The sequence below is a fragment of the Equus przewalskii genome, chromosome 14 (genome assembly GCF_037783145.1).
Source record: "Equus przewalskii isolate Varuska chromosome 14, EquPr2, whole genome shotgun sequence".
Taxonomy (NCBI): domain Eukaryota; kingdom Metazoa; phylum Chordata; class Mammalia; order Perissodactyla; family Equidae; genus Equus; species Equus przewalskii.
In genome coordinates, this window is record NC_091844.1 from 82,343,388 (window position 1) to 82,365,450 (window position 22,063).

General features: G+C 44.7%; 1 protein-coding gene across 18 annotated transcripts in view; it reads right to left on the bottom strand.

The window, feature by feature from the left end:
• Positions 1–22,063, bottom strand: part of ATP6V1C2 (ATPase H+ transporting V1 subunit C2) — a 54,079-nt gene that overhangs the window by 27,220 nt on the left and 4,796 nt on the right. Inside the window, exon 1 of one of the 18 annotated variants that reach the window (XM_070574488.1) lies at positions 7,020–7,788. The exons of 15 other annotated variants lie outside the window; for them this stretch is intronic. The gene's annotated coding sequence lies outside the window, so the exon portion shown is untranslated. Of the gene's footprint in view, positions 1–7,019; positions 7,789–22,063 lie in introns of those variants that run through there. 2 more of the 18 variants (XM_070574484.1, XM_070574487.1) reach the window with 2 other exon arrangements.

The window sequence follows — 22,063 nt, forward strand, 5'->3', positions numbered from 1 at the left end:
AGCGTCAGAGCAGAAGCTGACCTCACATCTACAAGACTCCAAAGACCACGCTGCTTAACGCTAGCCCAAACCAAACGCTGGCACCTTCTCTAGAACACTTGACAAACACTGACACTAACCCATAAGGGGAGATGTGCAAATCATATTTTTTAATTAAAAAAGCAAATTGCAAATAGTATGTAATCTTGATTGAGGTGTTGGTTACACTGACGTGCCCAAGAAAATTCACCAACCTCTTTACCTAAGATGCGTCCATCTCACTGTGAACGTAAATTTTACCTCATTAAAAAAAACTTACAGGAGATCCTATCTCAATGAAGCAGCCAAAGTTAACATCACTCACAATGGGAAAGATGAACACGTACGTGTCTTCTGATGCGACACATTGAGAAGAACATCACCTCATTTCTGTGGTATTTGTGCCAAAAGTGCACAATCTGAAGCTGATCATAAGGAGACATCAGATGAACTCACACAAAGGAGCATTTTACAAAAGGACTGACCTGCACTCTTCAAAACACTCAATGTCATAAAAGTGAAAGTCTGAATATCTGCTCCTGTTTAGATGAGTCTAAGGAGACGTGACAGTCAGTCGTAAACAGCAGGAAGCCATCTCAATGTTTATCGTTACTGGAGAAAATATGAGTTTTTCTTTTGTTATCAAAGACACTATTGAGATAACTGGTGATATCCAAGTAAAATCAGTACATTAAATAACAACACTATACTCCTGATTTTGATCATCGTACTAGGGTTATATAAGAGAATGTCCTTGATTTTAGGAAATACACATTGAAGTATTTAGAAGTGAAGGGACATCACATCTGAGATCCACTGTCAGGAAACTCAAGAAAAAGCGAGAAAGAGAAGATAAAGTAGATGTGGTAAAAAGGAAACGTGGAAATTCTTTTAATGGTCTTACAACTTTTCTGGAACTTTGAAATTAGCTCAAAATAAAATGTTAGGGGCCGGCCCAGTGGCGCAGTGGTTAAGTTCACATGTTCCACTTCAGCGGCCCAGAGTTCACCAGTTCGGATTCCAGGTACGGGCCTACGCACCGCGTGTGAGGCCATGCTGTGGCAGGCGTCCCACATATAAAAGATAGAGGAAGATGGGCATGGATGTTAGCTCAGGGCCAGTCTTCCTCAGCAAAAAAGAGGAGACTGGTGGCAGATGTTAGCTCAGGGCTAATCTTCCTAAAAAATAAATAAAATAAAGCGTTAAAAAATATTTAAGCATGTAGTGTATTTAACCCCACTTTAAAAAATTATATGTCAGGGGCCGGCCCCATGGCCGAGTGGTTAAGTCTGTGCGTTCCACTTCGGCAGCCCAGGGTTTCGCCAGTTCAGATCCTAGGCACGGACATGGCACCGCTCGTCAAGCCATGCTGAGGCGGCATCCCACATGCCACAACTAGAGGACCTGCAACTAAAAAAATATGCAACTATGTACCAGGGGACTTTGGGGAGAAAAAGGAAGAATAAAAAATCTTAAAAAAAAAAAAATTATACATCAGTATATACCTAAACAAGAATCCTGAGAGAAAAGATACCAAACTCCTAACACTGGTTACCATCACGTGCACAAGAATAGGGACTTTCCCTTTCTACATATTTCTAGAACGTCATGTTTGAATCAATTAAGACAGAAAATAAAAGGAACAAAATAAACAATAAGAATAATAAATAATAATAAAATGAACAAATAATAATGAATAAAAATAAATAAACACAGCAGCATTATTCACAATAGCCAAAAAGTGGAAGCAATCCAAGTGTCCATTGATGGATCAACAGATAAACAAAACATGGCATATCCATACACGGGAATATTATGCAGCTTCAAAAAGGAAGGGAATTCTGACACATGCTACAACATGGATGAACCTTGGAGTCATTATTCTAAGTAAAATAAACTAGTCACAAAAAGACAAATACTGTCTGATTCCATTTATAGGAGGTACCTAGAGTCAAATTCGCAAACACAGAAAGGACAAAGGTGGTTTCTAGGAACTTGAGGCAGGAGGGAATAGGACCTTAGTGTAAAATGGGTTAGTAGCGTTTCAGTTTCGCAAGATGAGAGAGTTCTGGAGATGGATGGTGGTGATGGTTGCACAACAAGGTGAATGTACTTAGTGCCAGGGGAGTGTACTTAAATATGGTTAAAATGGTAATAAATGGGAGAGAATTCTGGGAAGATGGTGAAGTCAGAAACACCGGGAATCTGTCTCCCCCCTGGACAATAATTGCACTGGTGGAATCTGTCTGTATAACTCTTCTGGAACTCTAAGTCTATGGAAGGCTTGCAACTTCCAGGGAAAGGCAAGAAGTATAAATTGCAGTTAATTTGGGTCAATTTCCGCTCTTAGCACAGTAGCAACAACCCCCAACCCACCCCTTAGCCACATGGCAGGCGGCTGCGTGCTCCTGGAGCAGCTTGCACACAATTTGTGGGAGCCAGAGTGGGCAAAAAGGACCCTGTCCTCCAAATACTGGGGACCTGTGCTCTGATTGCTGCCTCTGACCACAGAGGTGCAGAGAAAGAGGTGGGCGGCCACTGCTGTCACACGTCCCCCCACTGCTGGAAGCCCCTCTCCCTCGAGCCGAAGTGACTTTCAAGGGATTTACAGGGCCAGTGCCCTTTTTTCTCTCTTCGTTTTTCTCTTTTTTCCATTTTGGGAGCCAGATGTTAAGACCAGGATATTCAAAAACAACTGTGCATATGGGGAAAGTTAGAGAGTGAGAGAGTATGCCCAGGGAAAGGCTCAGAGAAGACCTGAGGAGCCCTTAAGTTCACACCTTCCGCTGATCCTTGGCACAGAGACAGCCTACAACAGTTAAAAAAAAAAAAAAAGCAAAAACAATAACAAAACCCAGCAAACCCTGGGAAAAGAGGAGGGTATGATTTCCAGAGTTACTACATTATTAGATTCGAATGCCCAGTTTTCAACAAAAAAAATCACAAGGCATACAAAGAAACAGGGAAGTAGGGCCCATTCAAAGAAAAAAAAAACAATCAATACAAATGCTCCCTGAAAAAGCTCTGATGGCAGGTCCACTAGACAAAGACTTTAAAACAGCTGTCTCAAAGATGCTCAAAGAACTGAAAGAAGATGTGGAGAAAGGTAAGAAAATGAGGGATGAAAAAAATGTAAACAGCGATAAAGAGAGAAAAAGAAACCAAAAAGAAATTCTGGAGCTAAAAAGTACAGTCACGCATCACATAACATTTCAGTAACAATGCACCACATCCACGACGGCGGTCCCCTAAGATTAGTGCCTAGCTGGGTAGTACGCTATACCATCCAGGTTTGTGTAAGGACTGAAGCGGAGGAAGAAATTTTCCTCCACCCTTCTAGGTTCTTCTGGTGGAGCTAAGAATTAAGTTGACATGAGACACATTAATAGCAGAAAAACAAACAAAAGTTTAACCACATGTATACGTGGGACAAATCCAGGAAAATGGCGTAACTCACCCAAATGGAGAACGCTGTCATCCTAAACACCATCCTCAGCTAAAGATAAGAGAAGATGTTGGGGTTGGGGAGAGCCAGGGACCTCAAAGGGAAGGAAGGCAATTCACAGGTAGGTGAGAAGGAGCAAATGTTTGGAAAACAAGTGTTTGGCCAGAGAAACAGAAGAACACAGAGGGAGCCCAACAAACAGGCTTTTCTAGCTTCCTCCCTGTCTACCACCTAGACCATGTTACACAAAGGTGACAGCTTGCTTTCTGAGAAAGCTTTTTCTAACTGAATTCTTTTAGGCAGTTAAGGGGGAGGTAACAAAAAGAATTTTCTGGATCTTTTGTTTCTTAAAAATAATTAACCCAAGCGGCCATGGCAGAGCAGTTAAGTTCACACGCTCTGCTTTGGCAGCCCAGGGTTCACTGGTTCAGATCCCGGGTGTGTACATACACACTGCTCGTCAAGCCATGCTGTGGTAGGCGTCCCACATATAAAACAGAGGAAGATGGGCATGGATGTTAGCTCAGGGCCAGGCTTCCTCAGCAAAAAGGGGAGGACTAGCTGCAGATGTCAGCTCAGGGCTAATCTTCCTCAAAAAAAAAAAAAGAGAGAGAGGGAGAAACTAATTATCCCAAAATAATCTTTATGTTAAAGAAATTCATTTTGGAATGGCAAATTTTATTCCCCTTCAGTATACTCTATGATGTTCACACAACAATGAAATCACCTTACTACACATTTCTCAGAAACGTATCTGCGTCACTAAGTGACCCATGACTGTACAATAACTGAAATGAAAAATTCACTAGAAGGGTTCAAAGACAGATTTGAGCAGGCAGAAGAAAGACTCAGTGAACCTGAAGATAGAACAATGGAAATTAGTGAGTCTGAGGAACAGAAAGAAAAAAGGTTGAAGGAAACTGAACAGAGTCTAAGGGACCTATGGGACATCACCAAGTGGACCAACACATGCATTGTGGCAGTCCCAGAAGAAGGAGACAGAGAGAGAGAGAGGAAGGGGCAGAGAGAATATCTGAAGGCCTATGAACAAAGCAGAAGGACTCACACCTCCTGATTTTAAAACTTACTACAAACCTACAGTAATGGAAACCGTGTGGCAGTAGCATAAAGACAGACATAGAGACCAATGAAATAGAATAGAGACCCCAGAAATAAGCCCTCACATATATGATCAAATGATTTTTGTCAAAGGGGCCTACATCATTCAACAGGGGGAGGACTGTCATTTCAAACTGTATATCCACATGGAAAAGAATGCAGTTGGACCCTTACTTCACACCATATATAAAAATTACCCCAAAACGGACCAAAGACCCAAATGTAAGACCTAAAACTATAAAACTCAGAATAAAACATAGGGCAAAAGCTTCATATATTAGATTAGGCAATGATTTCTTCAATATGACACCAAAAGCCCAGGCAACAAAAGAAAAAATGGACAAATTGGACTTGATAAAAATTTTAAAATTTTGCACATCAAAAACAATGGCAACAGAACAAAAATGCCCCTCATCAGGGGCCGGCCTGGTGGCATAGTTGAGTTTGCGTGCTCTGTTTCGGCAGCCCAGTGTTTGTAGTTTTGGATCCCAGGCGTGGACCCACACACCACTTGTCAAGCCATGCTGTGGCGGCATCCCACGTACAAAATAGAGGAAGACTGACACAATTTTCCTCAAGCAAAAAGAGGAAAGATTGGCAATAGAGGTTAGCTCAGGGTCAATTTTCCTCACCAAAAAAAACCCAAAAAACAAAAAAAGCACCTCATAGAACGGGAGAAAATATTTGCAAATAGTATCTCTGATAAGGGATTAATACCCAGAATATATAGAGAACTCCTAAAACTCAACAACATAAAAACAAACAACTCGGTTCAAAAATGGGCTTAGGTATTGAATAGACATTTCCCCTTCTTACATACATATATACACACACACACATATCTTCTTATCAAAGAAGATAAACATATGGCCAATAAGCACATGAAAAGATGCTCAACATCACTCATCAGCATTAACGGTGAGGAGGCCTTGTAAAGTGCCTGGAAGAGCGACAACAAATGGCCCATATACATTAGGATGAAAACTCAACCTCACTTGCTGTGAAATATCATTTTCCACTTATCAGATGTGAACAGTAAAAAGATTTGTAATTTCAGCCCCCGCAAGTACTCTGGGAAACAGGAACACCAATGCCCTGTTGATCTGAGGTGTCAGTTGATACAGCCCTACTAGAGAGTAGTTTCAGACTATCTTTCAAACGTTTCTAACACAGAGAGGTTTTAGCCCAGCAATTCCACCTCTAGGAGTTGGTCTTTCTGGTACACGGGCTCCTGTGCTCAAAACCACACACACGAGGATAGGCGCCTGCAGCGTGGTTTGTGAATGCAGAAGACAGGAAGCCATCTCAGCGTTATCAACATGGACCCAGCTGATAGAACGGACCACCAAGAAGTCTCTAGAAAAGAAGTCTCTAGAAAAGAATGAGGAAGGCACTTACAGATTGCCATGAAGTGTTGTGCATCATGGAGGAAAGGGAAAAAAGCAAATAAGAAACATACCCCCGGGGATGTGGAGGGCTCACTGTGTTCATTGGACTACATCATTTCATATAAGCCACTTGAGCACCCATGAGTTTTGGCATCCACGGGGGTCCCTGGAAGCAATCCCCCGTGGATATCAAGGGATGACTGAAGCGTCTGTACTTAGGATCACAGTTTTGTAAAAAACAAAAGCAAAAAACACGCACTTGTACTACGCATAGAAAAGTGTCTACGGCTTGGCACTGTACTGACAAAGTGGTGTCCTGTGGGGAGTGGACTGCAGAGGTGGGATTTGCATCTTAAAATAATCAGCAGGTATTAATAATAAAAAAGCAATAACGGTGCTGCAAATAAACAAAGCCATAAGTAGATAAAGGAAAAAGTCAAGAGCATGCTATCTGGACTCAGCCCATTAAAGGAATGTCCTTCAAGTTACCCCCCCCCCTCCGTTACCTGTACAGTCCCCTGGGGATCCCCCAAGGGGAGTGGTTGGGTAAGAGCAGGCTGGAAGAGCGAGGGCATTACCCGGATGTGAGGAGGTGTGGCAAGGAAGGAACTGAGAAGGGGGGGAGCCTTCTGGGCAGGGAGAATCAGACAGCTGTGACCTGGGGGGACAGGGGTCAGGGGGAAAGGGGCCAGAGACAAGGGTGTGATGAAAAAGCTGTTCTTCCTTTCTGCAAGCACCATGGGACATCTCTCGGCACTGCTGATTTCTGGACCCGGGCTGCACAGACTCCGACCTCGCCCTGCCTAAGGTTAAGGATGGCTGAGAGCCGAGAGCACAGCCGGACAGGTCCTCCTGAGTCTGTCTACCTCCTCTCCCCATGCACTTTCAGCATCCTCTGACCACCTGCGTTCCAGGTCTGGGTGTGTGGGCGGGAGGGGCAGCCGGGGCAGGGCCCTGGAAGCCTCCTGGCCCCAGCAGGAAGGCTGCAGCGCCCTGGACAGACGTGGAGGACCCGCACCCGATGGACAGACACGGACAGGCGGGCTGACCTGCATGCCCCTCCCAGGGCCCGAGCACACAGGAGCTTCTTTCGGAAGGCGTCTCCACTGCAGACTGAGCTTCCTGTGCCCCCTCCTGCCACAGGGCACCTCCGCAGGCCTCGCTCTGCTCACCGCCCACCTGCAGCTCTGTGGGAGGACGTCCCCTACAACCAGTCCTCTTGTGAAGAGAGGTGGAGGTCTTGGTTCCGAGTCTAGGTGACGCGAAGGAGAGAGCTTCCCTGGATTTTCTGAATCCTTCAGGCAAAGCAGGCTGAGGTCGGTCTGGTTTTCAGAAGTTACCCCATGCCTGGGCGGAGAGGGCCAGCGGGGGACAAGAAGGGGCAAGGGGTGGTTTCCACGGGGATTTGAAGCAAGAGTAACAATAGCTTTTATCTGGCGAGCCCTCCTCAGTCCTCAGAAAGGCTCTTTGCATGTGAGTCCTCAGGCCAAACAGGTGAGGCCCCCAAGAGCTGAGGAAAATGAGGCTCAAGGAGGCCAAGAAACCTGCCCAACGTCCCTTCTCTGGTGACTGACCCCGTACCCTGCCTCTAAAGCCGGCCTCCGTCCACCACACCAGCTGCTCCCAGCACACCAGGGGCTGGACAACCAAGACCCCACAGCACTCACTGTGCTCACTGTCTAGATGGAGGGGCCACAACAGGTCCGACCTCCCTCTGCAGCCACCCAGGAGCCCTGAGAAGGAAGGCGCAGCTTCCCTGCGGCTGGTGACTCACGGAGCCCCTGGGCACCTCACCCACTCATCTGTCTCTCTGCTTCCTCCTCGGCCAAGGGACAATGGAATCACGGTGCCCTGCAGCAAAGTCATCAGGAAAATGGCACTGGAGAGCCACTCAGGGACTTTCGTTTTAGAAAAACAAAGATCCAAAGAGGCCTTAGGGAGGTCCCGGCTCCGGGCTGCTCTGGGGGCTCTGGCCACAGACACGCCACACTTTGAATTCCAGCCTTGCTTCTCAGAAACTGGAAGCTGCAATAATGGACTGATATTTTGACCTTTAAAGGAACTCCCCTCTGCACACTGTCTGTAGAGCTGCTCAGCAAAACCACCTGGCATGCAAAACAGATTCTCTTTGGCTAAGGTGGCATTATACCCTTGACTCACCGCGTGGTGGCACAGCCCCATGGCAAAGCCAATCTACCCTCAGAGAAAACGTGCCTCCTGGGGAGGCAGGGACAAGAAAGGCTCCTCTTCCTTAAGACTTGCTGGAATGCTCCGGGGTCCCGCAGCCTTTTAGGGATAACTGGGCAGTCCCCTAAGCATCCTGATTGGAAAGAAGCGGCACACATTTGTTTAGGCCCTAGAGAGTTTGCCAAAAAGTTAATCCACCAAGCAGCCCGGTGACCGCGCCTGACGGCAGGAGCCCCACTGGCAAGCCAGGCCCCATGCACACAGTGTGAAGAGCGCCCCCCGAGTTGTGCAGCCTGCAGCCTGCCCCAGGGGACGAATGGGCAAAGGCCGGAACCGGCAAATCACAAAAATGGAACTGCAAACGACTGATAAGCCCCTGAAAATATACTTACTTCTGCCGGCAATCCAAGAAAAAGGCATGGAAACCATCACACGTTTTCGTTTCGCCAGGTAAACGGACAACGGTTTTGAAAGGCGCTACACTGACAAGGGTGTGGTGAAAGGGCACTTTCTTGCCACCTCACTGGAAAATAATTCAGTAATATATACCAACAGCTTTAAATACGTCTACATCCTTTGAACTAGTAATTCCACCTTCGAACAACTACACAAAGATTTATGCAAAGATAGTAATCAGTGTGTTAAATAATGAATGAAGTATGTGTTTTATTATCATAAAAAATAAAATGAAAGAAGTCCCCCCCTCCCCATTAAGAAATCCTTAACCTTAGTTCAGAGTCATGCCTAGAAAGTGGGACCAGGACATCATCTGCCCACCCAGAAGCATCAGGCGGGGTCACAGGTGCCAGGGCCTTTGGAGACCAGGGAGAGGTGGGGGTCTGCCCGAAGTCACACGGCTCCTTGGCTGCTGACCAGGGTGAAAACGAGGCCTCAAGACTCCCTGCCTCAATTTTGGGGTAATAGATTGGATGTAATAACATAGTATTTTTTCGTAAAATCTCTCCTCATTTAAATTGTTTGTCTGTTGCACTAAGAGAGGTTTTTTTAAATAAGAAGAAAGTGACAGACCGCTCAGGCAAACGTTTTCTCAATGCTGCGGAGGCGGCCAGGGTTCCCTGGGGCCTCAGCCACCCGCAGCACTTCACAGTTCACCACCTTCTAGTGCCCATCACACCCATTTCATGGCGCATCTGCACAGAATGCGTCTCTTTCCTTGGTTTATCTTAACATGTCCTGACCTTCCATTTGCATGAAATGTCCAGAATAGGCAAATGCATAGAGTGAGCAGCCAATGACTAGGGGTTGAGGTGGGGGACAAAAGTGGGGAGAAGCGGGTAGGAGGGGACTGGTAATGGCTATGGGGTTTCTTTTGGAGATGATGACAATGTTCTGGAATTAATGGTGGTGACGGTTGCATTCTTTTCTAAATATACTGGAGCTCAATGAATTGCACACGTCAAAGGGGTGATTATTACAATGTGGGGATCATATCTCAATTAAAAAACATATATGCCGGCCTTTCTCTTGGCTTCGATGGTGGAGACCCAGCCTGGAGAATTTCAAGGGCTGGTTTGGCCCTTTAGGCTGGAGTTCCTCACCTTCTCCAAAGTTCCTTGGCTCTGCTCCCTTCTTTTCCATCAGCACCATATTTTATAGTTACGACAGATCTGTCCCAGGCAGGCTACGCCATCTTTCTCCAGGTGTCCGTCAATGGCCTCCTCTCTGCTTTCCCTGCCTCTCCCAATCCAGGCTCTCCTGTCCATCCCTCCCACAGCAGCTAGAGGGATTTCTAAAAATTAACATCTTAGCATGCCACTGTACTGTCTACACTATGTCGGTGTTTTCCCAAGAAGATCAAATATTGACATTCAAACTCCTTCGCAGACATTACAAGGAACACTCCTGCCTGTCGGGCCTCCCCTTTCTCCACTTCCCCCTCAACCCTTCCTGCCCTCCTGGAGCCACTTGGAATATCCTGAGCCACCTGGATGGGACTCACCCTTTACAACAGCCCAAGTGCCCCCTCCTCAAGGCAAGTCACCCCTAGCAAATGCATACAGCGTCAGATCACACTCTACCCAGTACCTGCTGCTTCTTGCACTCAACATGAAACACCCTGCATGTCCATTATGTACCAGGCAATGTTATGGGGAGACAGTAGTGACAGACAGACCACAGCTGCTGTCCTCATGGGGCTTCCTTTAGAAACCTCCCTCTACCACATCAGCCATCACCCTGTCCCAAGCGTCCGTTTCCTCATCTAGGTTCGCCACTAAACAAACAGATCTCTGAAACTTTAGTAATTGTACTATCGGCAGCTCCTGAAAAAACACAGTAGCTCTTAGAAAATAGCGATGCTGGCTGGCTGGACAAATATCCTAAGACGTGAAGCTGGACGTGGGTCCAATGCTCCTCAGAGCCAACCATGGTGGCCCCAGTCACCCAAGTCATTCCTGATTCACTCATGCGTCACCCAGGATCAAGATGATGTCTACTCATCTTCCTCATCTCCCAGAACATGAACTTTTCAAAGAATGGGCATTTAAAAGAAAATCTCAGTATTCCCTATGTCTACAAAATAGTAAGTACTCAACACAGCTGCAGTCTCAAGCTTAGCCCATCGTGAGGGGGTCATGCCCTGGGACCTCATGCTGTAGAGGGTCCTAATCTGGCCTTCCTCTAAGCCACATCCATCCCATAGGATCAGGAAGCAATCCAAAGGTTTGAGAGTCAAAGGGGATGTGTGCATGCACACTTTGGGTACCCAAGACCCTACTGCCTAGGTAAATAGGTAGGCATTTACCCAAGAGAAATGAACACATATGTCAACACAAAGACCGTGCATGAATCTTCATAACAGCTTATTTTTAATAGTCCAAAACTAGAAACCAACTAACTGGCCCCCAACAGGTGAATGAATAAACAAATTGTGGCTTACCTGTAAAATGGAATACTACTCAGCAGTAAAAAATATCTATTAATATACCCACAACAACGTGGATAAATTTCAAATAATGATGCAGAATAGGAAAAACAGACCGAAAAAAGAGTATGTACTATATCATTGCATTTATACAGAGGTTCTGAAATATGCAAACAATCTCACAGTGACAGAAATAAGATTAGTGTTGAAGGAGGTGCAGGAAGAAATTGATTACAAAGGGGCACGAGGAAGCTTGTGGGGGTAATGGATACGTTCACTATCTTGACTGTGGTGATGGTTTTACAGATGTATATATGTCAAAACTCAGTCAAATTGTATGCTTTAAAAATTTGCCATTAGGGCTGGCCCCGTGGCTGAGTGGTTAAGTTCGTGCGCTCCACTTTGGTGCCCAGGGTTTTGCTGGTCCGGATCCTGGGCATGGACATGGCACCACTCATCAGGCCATGTTGAGACAGTATTCCACATGCCACAACTAGAAGGACCCAAAACTAAATATACAACTACATACTGGGTAGATTTGGGGAGAAAAAGCATAAAAAAAAAAAGATTGGCAACAGTTGTTAGCTCAGGCACCAATCTTGAAAAAAAAAAAGTTAAAAACAATTTGCCATTTATTGCACGTCATTTATGTCCAGATTAAAGTTATTTTAAAAATGCTATACTACAGGGAGGCAGCACTTCTTACCTATCAGATTTGTAAAAACCCCAAAATTTGACAACAGTTTATTAGAAAGGTTATAGGGAAATGGGGGCTCTCCTTTATTTTTATTTATTTTTTTGGTGAGAAAGATTGGCCCTGAGCTAACATTTGTTGCCAGTCTTCCTCTTTTTGCTTGAGGAAGATTGTCCCTGAGTTAATACCAGCACCCATCTTCCTCTATTTTGTATGTGGGATGCTGCCAAAGCATGGTTTGATGAGCAGTGTGTATGTACAGGCCCAGGATCCGAACCCACAAACCCCGGGCTGCCAAAGCGGAGCTTGTGAACTTAACTACTAAGCCACTAGGCCAGCCCTGGGACTTTCCTTTATTACTAGTGGAGATGCAAAATGATCAGCCCAGAGAGATCTGGCAAGATCCATTAAAATTACAAAGGCATATGACCCTTGGACCCAACAATTTGCTTCTGAGAATTCATCCTGCAGATACGCCTGCACACTTAACGCCCAAAGTAACAATGTAGTAAGATTTCATACTGGGGCACTGTTGGTAACAGCCTCCTACCCCATAAAAGTAAATAAGCCAAGTTTCCATCTCTGGGGCTGGTTAATAAACTATGGTACCTCCCCCAAGTAGAACGCTAGCAGCTTAAAAAGCAAGAAGGCTCTCTATATACTGATGGAAGAAATCTCCCAGAATATATTGTTAAGCGTAAAAGAAGCAAGATGCAAAACAGCACAAAGGATGACTACTTTGTTTTTAAAAAGGGAAGAAATAAATATATACACTGGAATTTTCCTGCATTTGCCTAAAGAAGCACCAGAAGTTTATCCAAGCAACTCATAAAAGTGGCTTCCTAAGTGGGGGCCACGAAGGGGGTCAGATGGGGAGATAGTGTAAGGCAGGCTTCTCATTGTATAGCCTTTCATTTTTTTTGATCTTTGATGCATGTGAATGTATCACCTGTCGGGAAAAAAAAAAAAACTATATTACAAGCTTTTCCATATCCTGTAGAATCCCCGGCCTTGAGATGGACGTCCCAGAGGTACGTCAGGATTAAATGGGATGATGACTGTGTGAGGATTTACGGAACGGGGCCGCGCTCCTCAAAGTCTCAAGGCCACCTGCCTCAGAATCACCCTGAGCCCCACCTAAAATACATATTCGTAGACCCGAACCGAGACGGACCCCATCAGAACCCCTGGAGGTGGCACCCAACGACCTGTGCCTTTTTTAAAGTTCCCCAGGAGAACCTATGGGTGCTGAAAGAAGAGGCCCACTACTGTGAGAAACGGACGTGTGCTCAGCACCCACCAAGAGCCCGGCACTCTTCTAGGAGCTGGCCATAGAAATACGGTCCCTGGTGGTTACCAGAGGGAAGCGGGGAGGGAGGAGGGTGAAAGGGGTGACTAGGCACGCGTGTGTGGGGTCGGATTGTAATTAGTCTTTGGGTGCCGAACATGATGTAGTCTAGACAGAAATCGAAATATAATGATGTACACCTGAAATTTATATAATGTTATAAACCAATGTGACCACAATAATAAAAAAAAGAAACAGTCCTTTCAAAAAAAATACACAGAAGTGGAATTGCTGAATTGTATGGTAGTTCTATTTTTAATTTTGGGGGGAACCCTAAATTGTTTTTCATAGCGGCTGCACCAATTTACATTCCCACCAGCAGTGCATAAGGGTTCCCTTTTCTCCACGTCCTTGCCAACACTTGTTATATTTTGTCTTTTTGATAACAGCCATTCTGACAGGTGCAAGGTGGCATCTCATTGTGGTTTTGATTTGCATGTTCTGATGACTAGTGATGTTGAGCATCTTTTCACGTGCCTGTTGGTCATCTTTGTGTCATCTTTGGGAAAAATGTCTTATGAAGTTCTCTGCCCATTTTTCAGTTGGGTTATTTGGTTTTTTTGATATTGAGTTGTAGATGTTCTTTATATACTTTGGATATCGGCCCCTTGTCATATGTATCATTTGCAAATATCTTCTCCCATTCAGTAGGTTGCCTTTTCCTTTTGTTGATGGTGTCCTTTGCTGTGCAGAAGTTTTTTGGTTTGATGCAGCCCTGTTTGTTTATTTTTGCTTTTGTTGCCCTTTCCTGAGGCTAGCCCCAAAAAATATTGCTAATACTGAGGTCAAGAAAAAAAAAGAAATACAGTCCCTGCTTTCTTGGGGCTTCTACTCTACAAGAGATGGACAAAGACAAAGAGAGTATTAAAGAGTGGCATGTGGAAGGCAGAGAATTAACATGGGGTGCCCTCGAGGGACTAGGCTGGCCCGTCTGGAGAAGGCCTCTAGAGGAGGTGACATTTAAACTAAGATCAGGATGACAAGAAGAAGCCCCCCACAAGAGTGGGGTGGTGGGTAAGGCTGGGGGGCCTTCAAGCTAGGAGAACAGGTTGGGCACCACTCAGGACAGGATGCAGCCAGGGTGGTGGGAGGGGAGTGGTCCAGTGAGCCAAGAAGGGGGACACCCGGGGCCTGATCAGTTAGGGATCTGGAAACCAGGGTGAAGAGCATGGATTTTACAGAGGGCCTTGGAAAGCTACGAGAGAGTTTCAAGCAAGAAAGTCAGGTGATATCAAGTTTTGTTTTTTGTTTTTTTTTAAGAAAGTAATAGTTTTGGGGTTTTTTTGTTTTTTGGGGTTTTTTTTCAGGGAAAGATTCGCCCTGAGCTAACATCAGTTGCCAATCTTCATTTTCTTTTTTTTTCAATCCTCCCCAAAGCCCCAGTGTGTGGTTGTATATCCCAGTTGTAAGTCATTCTAGTTGTTCTGTGTGAGCCACCACCACAGCCTGGCAACCGACAGATGGGTGGTGTGGTTCCACCACCCCGGGAACCGAACCTGGGCTGCCGGAGCAGTGAGAGTGCGGAACTGTAACCACTAGGCCGTCAGGGCTGGAATGTGGAGTCTCCTCAGAGAGCGAGAACTCCGGCTGCAGTGTGGAAAGTAGATGAAAGCGGAGCAGGGAGGTGGGTTAGGAGTTTGTTGCAAAAATACAGACATAAGATGAAGGTGGCTTGGATGAAGGCGGAGCACTGGACATGCTGAAGTGGACAGACGGGGACAGGTTTTGGAGGTGGAGCCTACAGGGCTCTGTCCTTGCTGGAGTCTCAGTGGATGGTCAGGAAGGAGACACCCAGACTGGCGGCTTGAGCGCCAGGGGCAGGGGCCCAGGGAGCCTTTGGCTGAGATGGGAAAGACCACATAAGAGGAGAATGTAAATACGCAAGCTGTCTGTTGAGAACGATATTAACTTAGGACATGAAGCCAATGCCGGAAAGGACCAATTAAAGTTGCCCCTTAAGCTCCTGAAAATAAGGAAAGTCTAAGTGGCTGCCATCTACTTAAGATGTGAAGAGCGCCAACACAGAGTGCTGAGCGAACAGGACTGGGCTGAGCTCTGGAGAACAGTGGAGCTGTGGGTGCTAGGGGTTGGCCAAGGTCTAAGATGTACGTGCTCATGCTAAATTTAGCCTCGAAGGGCTTATTCTGTAAATTTCACAATGCTGCCTCGGGCCGGCCCTTATGGCCATGCGTGTGCACAGAAGCAGCCAGCCGACATTCCTTCCTTCCCTGCTGGCTGGACTTCTGGTTTGGTGAGAGTTGCTGGGAGCTGGTGGGGGGTGGGTGGAGAGAGACCGGGGCTGTGCCCGTCAGCTACTGAGTCACCTAAGGAAAAGGAGAGACTGTCCCAGCAGGGTCTCAAGGAAGTGATGAAGCCAGGGCAGCAGGGGAGAAGCCAACTGCCATCTGCCAAGGACCTCTGACTGAGGAAGAGAGAGAAGCAGGTTGACCAGGTTAAGGCCTGACGCTCATCAGCTACGTACCCCACACACGCGAATTCACTCTCTGAAGGTCAATATGCTCGCCAACAACATGCGGGTATTCACCCTGTGCACGGGGCTGTGGTAAAGATTTCATGAGGAAATGGAGAGCGCCTAATATGGTGCCTGGCACACAATGGGTGGCCAATAAGTGGCAGTTACCCAAACAGGTAAGTGACAACCATCGGGGGTGTAGAATTCAAGAAAGAAAAGAATATAAACAGAGGCACAGAGGGCATCAAGTGGCAGTGCTCTGTGGAGTGATAACTTCACAGGCCTCTCTGCCTCCAGTAAGAGCAGCAAAGTGCACGGGGTATAAAAACATGGATGTGGCAGATAGGAAAATCACGGATAATGTCGCTCCAAGAGACACACATCAACTCTACACAATACAACGGTACCTGTCTTAGGTACCCATGGGACACTTAGAAAAAGCAGCAATACATTAGTTCACAAAGAAAACTTCAAACTCCCAAAGGTAGAAATAGCTCTTTCATCATTCTTTAACAACAAAGCAATGGAATTAGTAATGAAAAACAAAAACAGAAACAACAACAAAACTTAACCTCCCAGAAATTAAAAAGGCCTAAAAACCTTGCAGAAGATCTAGAAAAAATGATAATGAAAATTCCATATGTAGGGCCAGCCCCATGGCCTGATGGTTAAGTTCAGCACGCTCCACCTTGGCACTGGGTTCAGTTCCCGAGTGTGGACCTACACCACTCACTGCTGGCCATGCTATGGCGGTGACCCACATACAAAATAGAGGAAGATGGCACAGATGTTAGCTCAGGGTGAATCTTCCTCAGCAAAAAAAAAGAAGAAGAAGAAAAGAAAGAAAGAGAAAAAAAGAAAATTCCACATGTCAAAAGTTACATAATAGAGAAAATTGCATTGCCTTAAGCATTATAGAATGAAACAAAAAAGAAAATGAGTGAATTAGCATATAACTCAGTATGTTTTACTGAAAAGACCAAGAAAATAAACCCAAATAAAGCAAGAGAGAGGAAATCAGGATAAATGCAGAAATTTAAAAATTAGAAATCAGAAAAATACAACGAGAAGGATCTGCAACTAAGATATACAACTATGTACTGGGGGGATTTGGGGAGATAAAGCAGAAAAATAAATAAATAAATAAATAAATAAATAAACAAAACCATTGTTAAAAAAAAAGAAAGAAAGAAATCAGAAAAGTGACAAAATTGATTTTAAAAGTTTGAGATAAAAGCTGCTTCTCTTAAAGAGTGAAATAGATAAGCTACTGGGTAGCCTAACCAAAAAATGAGAAATTAGCAGAGACAATTATAAAACCCAAAAAAATGTAGGTTGGTAGACTCTATGCAAATAACTTGGGAAAGCTAATGAAACGGATTATTTTCTAGAAAAATGAAACTTACCAAAATCAATACACCTCTTCATCCAAAGAAAAAACTAAGAGACCAATAATACTGGAAAATTCTGTGACTAGAACTCCTCCTAAAAATGCAACAAGCCCGAATATGTCACAATGACGTATTTTAAACCATCCAGAAACAGACATCGCATTACCATCTAAAGCAGCTGTTCTCAATTCGGTGCCAGGAGCAGCAGCAGCATCACCTGGGAACTTGGAGAAATGCAGGTTCTCAGGCCCCACCTCAGATCTGCTGAATCAGAAATTCTGGAGGTGGAGCCCAGTCATGTACATCTTAACAAAGCTTCCAGATGATTCTGATGCACATTACAGTTTGACAGCCACTGTTCGGCTGTGCGATGCCAAGTGTGGTCTGCAGACCAGCAGCACCAGTAGCACTGGGGAGCTTGTAAGAAATGCAGAACCGCAGGCTGAGCCCAGCCCCAGTGGATCAGGATCTGCGTTCTATCAAGATCTCCAGGGGATTCTTGCGTGTGTTTGAGGAGCCCTGTCTAGAGATCTGGTCCAGCAGCGTCTAGTAGAAATATAATGGAGCCACATGTGCACTTTAAAAATCTCTAGTCGTCACATTTAAAAAGGTAAAAACAGCAAAATTAGTTTTAATAATATATTTTATGTAACCCAATATGCAAATTATCATTTCAACAGGTAACCAACATAAAAAATTTGTTATGGTGGTAATATTACAATACTAGCATTATTGTTGTTCGTGCATACTGATGCAAAATCTTATAATGTTAACAGAGTTTAACATTCCAAGTAGAGTTTCTTCTTGGAATGTAAGTATGATCCAATAACTACAATATTTATTAATAAACATGCCATATTAAAGTCAAAAAAAAAGATATAAGACCAATTCACTACATGCCACGAAAGAAATTTGAAAAAAATGCAATACTCATTCCAGATAAACTCTTAGCAAAACAGAAACAGATTCTTCCTTAGTATGATAATATATTTCAAAATGAGCCAAAATGACATTTAATGGTGAGACACTAGAATTATTCAAATTAAGGGTAGCCACAAGACTAAGACATCCACCACCATCACTGATAAATTAAATATTTTTCTGGAACACTAGCCAATACAATTAAACAAGAGAAAGAAACGAGAGAAAAGGGGAGAAATTACTATTTGCAGACAATATGATCACACGCCTAGAAAACCTTAAAAAATAAGCTGAAAAACTATTAGAAGCAATAAGGAAATTTAATAAGTTGGCAGGTCATGAAGTTAATACATGAAAACCCCTATTTACAAACAATAAGCATTTAGAGAAAAGATCTCATTTACAACAGCAACAAAATAGAAAATGTAATACTTTGGAAAAAATCAGTAAGATATTGTGAAAGGTGTTTAACAAAACATGAAACCTTTACCACAGGAACAAACAAAAAGAATCAAGTCAATTGAAAGATGAACTGTGCTCATGGAAACACTCAAAATGATAAGAATGTTAATCCCCCCTAATTTCAGTGTAATCCCAAATGAATCATCAACAGGATCTTTGCACCAACCATGTGCCAGATTCTGCCCCAAATGCTTGAGCTATATCTACAAAAAAAAAAAAAAAAAAATCTGTTTGTGCTTAGTAGATATCTTAAAATGAGGTCTTCAAGATTTGTAAATATTTGGGCTGGATCATGAACGTATGTAAGTGTATGTGTATGTTTTGTTTTCTTTTGTTTCACCAGGAAAGGAACCACACGAAACCCTAATAATGGTTACCTACGGGGAGGCACTGGGATTAAAGCGGAACTTTCTGTTTCCCTTTCACACCTTTATACCATTTGATTTTTTAACGTGCAAATATATTACTTTTTTAAAAGGTCAGTGATAATTATCTGAGTAATGAATATGACATGAGTAAGACATTTTTAAAGGTCTGTATTAAGAAATACTAGTAAATGTTGTCATAAATAATAAGAATGATTGACGGTGGAGACTGGGAGGGTGGAACGGGGAGGAAGAAGCTCTTTTCTGGTTGGTTCCTATGAAGCCCAGGACACCTGGTCCTGCTGGGGCTGGGGGAACCCGTCAGAGGCAGGGTAGGTACAGACAGACAGACAGACCATTAACGGGCAAGTTGGTGAACCTGGATCAAGGGTCTATGCTCTCTGCTCTGCCACCCTGAGCCTATCTAGCTCTTTCTAGGAGCTTCTCTATGGGCATGTTTCCTCGTCTGGAACACGAAGTGGTTGGATTAGATCTCTAAGGGCCTGTCCAGCCCTGATATTCCAGGATTCTTTCTTCCATTCATTCACTCAGCTGGTCATTGAAGGCCAACAATGGTATAGGTGCTGGGGGTCTAACTGTGCAAACGACTGGCCTTGTGAAGCTTACAGCCTAGCTGGGAAGACAGAGAGTAATCTTGTCTGAAATGCCCCCACAAGACCTTGCGCAAGTTCACCGTGGAAAGCGCTATGAAGGAGGGGTGCACTCGGTCATAACAGGAGAGGGTAAATCAGCAGATCTGAAGGCAGGGGCGGGAGGAGAGTCTGGGGGAGCTGAGGAGGACCAGCAGGTGATAACTGGGGGTGAGTGGGGCGTGGGGAAGGTTTGAAATTGTCATTACAGAGAGCGAGAGAACAGCGAACGCACACAGTAGGACTGCCAAGCTACTCTGAAGAGTCTAGAAAGCACACAGCATTAAGAGGCATCCAACTGATATTTGTCTAACGAACCCAAGCTATCTTATGCGGATCATCTCAATCTGATATTCTTGCAGGAACAGAGAGAAGCAGCTCGGGTAATTCTTTCTAAATTATACTTTGCTTCTCTCTAGAATGTCCTTAGAAGAACCAGCTCCTTAAGATCCGCGTCACTAAGCTGACATCCACACTCAGATATGTAATCTTTGATCAGCCAACCCTCAGTCGACTTCAGGGAACCACGTGGGTAAAGAAAGCCACCAGCTCTTCCCCAGGCCAGGTAATGCACTCAGGGGCAGGCGACAGTCACCGAAGTACCATAGAAACCCCTGAGGTCTATCTGAATGCCCAAGCGCCTGTGAAATGTACTATTTCAACCAGCACCGCAAAACGGGCTAAGATACCATGAGAGGTACAAACGTTGAAAAGGCGGTGGGGGTGGGGGGGGCTTTTTTAAAGATAAAATCGTTTGTTTTCTCAAACATTCATGAATTACGGTGTTAATACAGGGCAAATTCACAAAGGCAGCACGAGGGAATAAATCAAAAATAAAGGGAAGACTCTAGTAAGCAAAACCTGCCTTCTACCTACATGGAAAAACACTCTAGTGCCCCAAGTAAATAAATAATAAAAGGATATGGAAACAATACACCCTGAAAACTCTCGTCCCTTCTCTGTTCTCCTGGCCAGAAGCAGTGCTGACAGGTTTATGCTGCCTGTGTTATACACCCAGCCGGCATTTATTTATCTAATAACACTTGAGTACTTTTCAAAGAACCAGGTAGGGCATTTCAAAGAGCTGAAGCCGCTCTCGTATTTTATCAGGATCCCATTATTACCCCAAAGACAAGGTACCCTGACCCCGGACTAGACAAATGCTAGAAATAAGAACGGCGGGTGCTCAAACCACACCATTTTTCTCTTTCCTCTGATGGGAAGGCTCTTGAGAATTTATACTCACAAGGAAAAATAAAACAATGCATAGTGATTTTCATTCTTACCACACCTAGGCCTGTTTCTTAAAAACACTTTAATTCCTCTTGGTCCCGTCTGTTTCACAATTACAGCCTTAACTATGCTTGCTCACACATACTCATACAATTTCTTAAACAAATGCTTTACTGCCATCGCAAGCAACTTGTGCAACAATCAGGGACAGAACAAAACACGAGTGCTTACCCAGAAAAACAAACAGAAGAAACAAAAGTGGAAGTAATAATCCAGCATCACAGAGCTGTGGAGCCAGAGGGGGCTTTGGGGAAGAGGTTTGAGGACTCGCACTAGGGAAGAAAATCGGTAGCAAAAAAAGGTCCAGAAAGGTCTGGAAAGATTAAATGCTGACCGGCCGTCATTTCTGCCGCAGACCTGCGAGCAAGTCACACTTCTTACGCCCACATTGCTGCACCAAAGGCGGTTGCCAGCTGAGGGCAGGGGGCTGGCCTCCATGATCTGTCAGACCCTCCTCCCCAGGGTGCAGAGCAGCCTAAGAAAGGAGCTGATATTTAGGGATGAAGCCAGTCTTCTTGGATGTTAATTTTTCACAGCACATGTCCCGGGGTTTGATAATACTTGATGTAACATGATTTGACTGCCCTTCGTTCTTCCCTGACAGCACAGAGGTGATCACTATTATCCCATTTTCAGACGAGAAGGCCAAATGTTAGCTTTCTTTCTCAAAGGCCATGAGCCACAAACTACTTGGTGGCTAGCACTGCTTTTATGTGGTTACTCCAACATCCCACATACAGCAAGATGTTACCAACAAAGGATTCTTTCTATTCTTAGGCGATGGGTAGGTGAACAGCACCTGGAACATAGAAAACCTACCTTCTAACCCACGGCACCAACGTGTGGATTAGAAATCCTCAAAGTATGACCTCTAGAACTCCTAACTATAAATTTCCCATTAAAAATGCATTAGGGGGCTGGCCCAGTGGCATAGTGGTTAAGTTCGCGCCCTCCGCCTCAGCAGCCCAGGGTTCGCAGGTTCAGATCCCAGGCACGGACACACACACCGCTCACCTAGCTATGCTGTGGCAGCATCCCACATACAAAACAGAAAAAGATTGGCCCAGATGTTAGCTCAGAGACAACCTTCCTCAAGCAAAAAATAAAAAGGGGGAAGACTGGTAACGGTTATTAGCTCAGGGACAATCTTCCTCACCAAAACCATAAAAGTTAGAAAAGGCAGTAGGAGCCATATCACCACTCCACTGAGAAGGGAAAAAAAGCGCACAGCCACAGGCTCTGAAAATCGGAAATGCTCTACGGAGGCAGCAAGATCAGCAGTGAAACCCCAGGTCCCCGTCCTGTCTGTGCAGTTCAGGATGGATAAGAGCTGGCCGTGAAGACTGTTTCCTCATCTATCCCATCTGTATTTTTTTTAAACCAAGTGAAAACACTTGATAAACAACAGAGTTTTCATCTTCACCA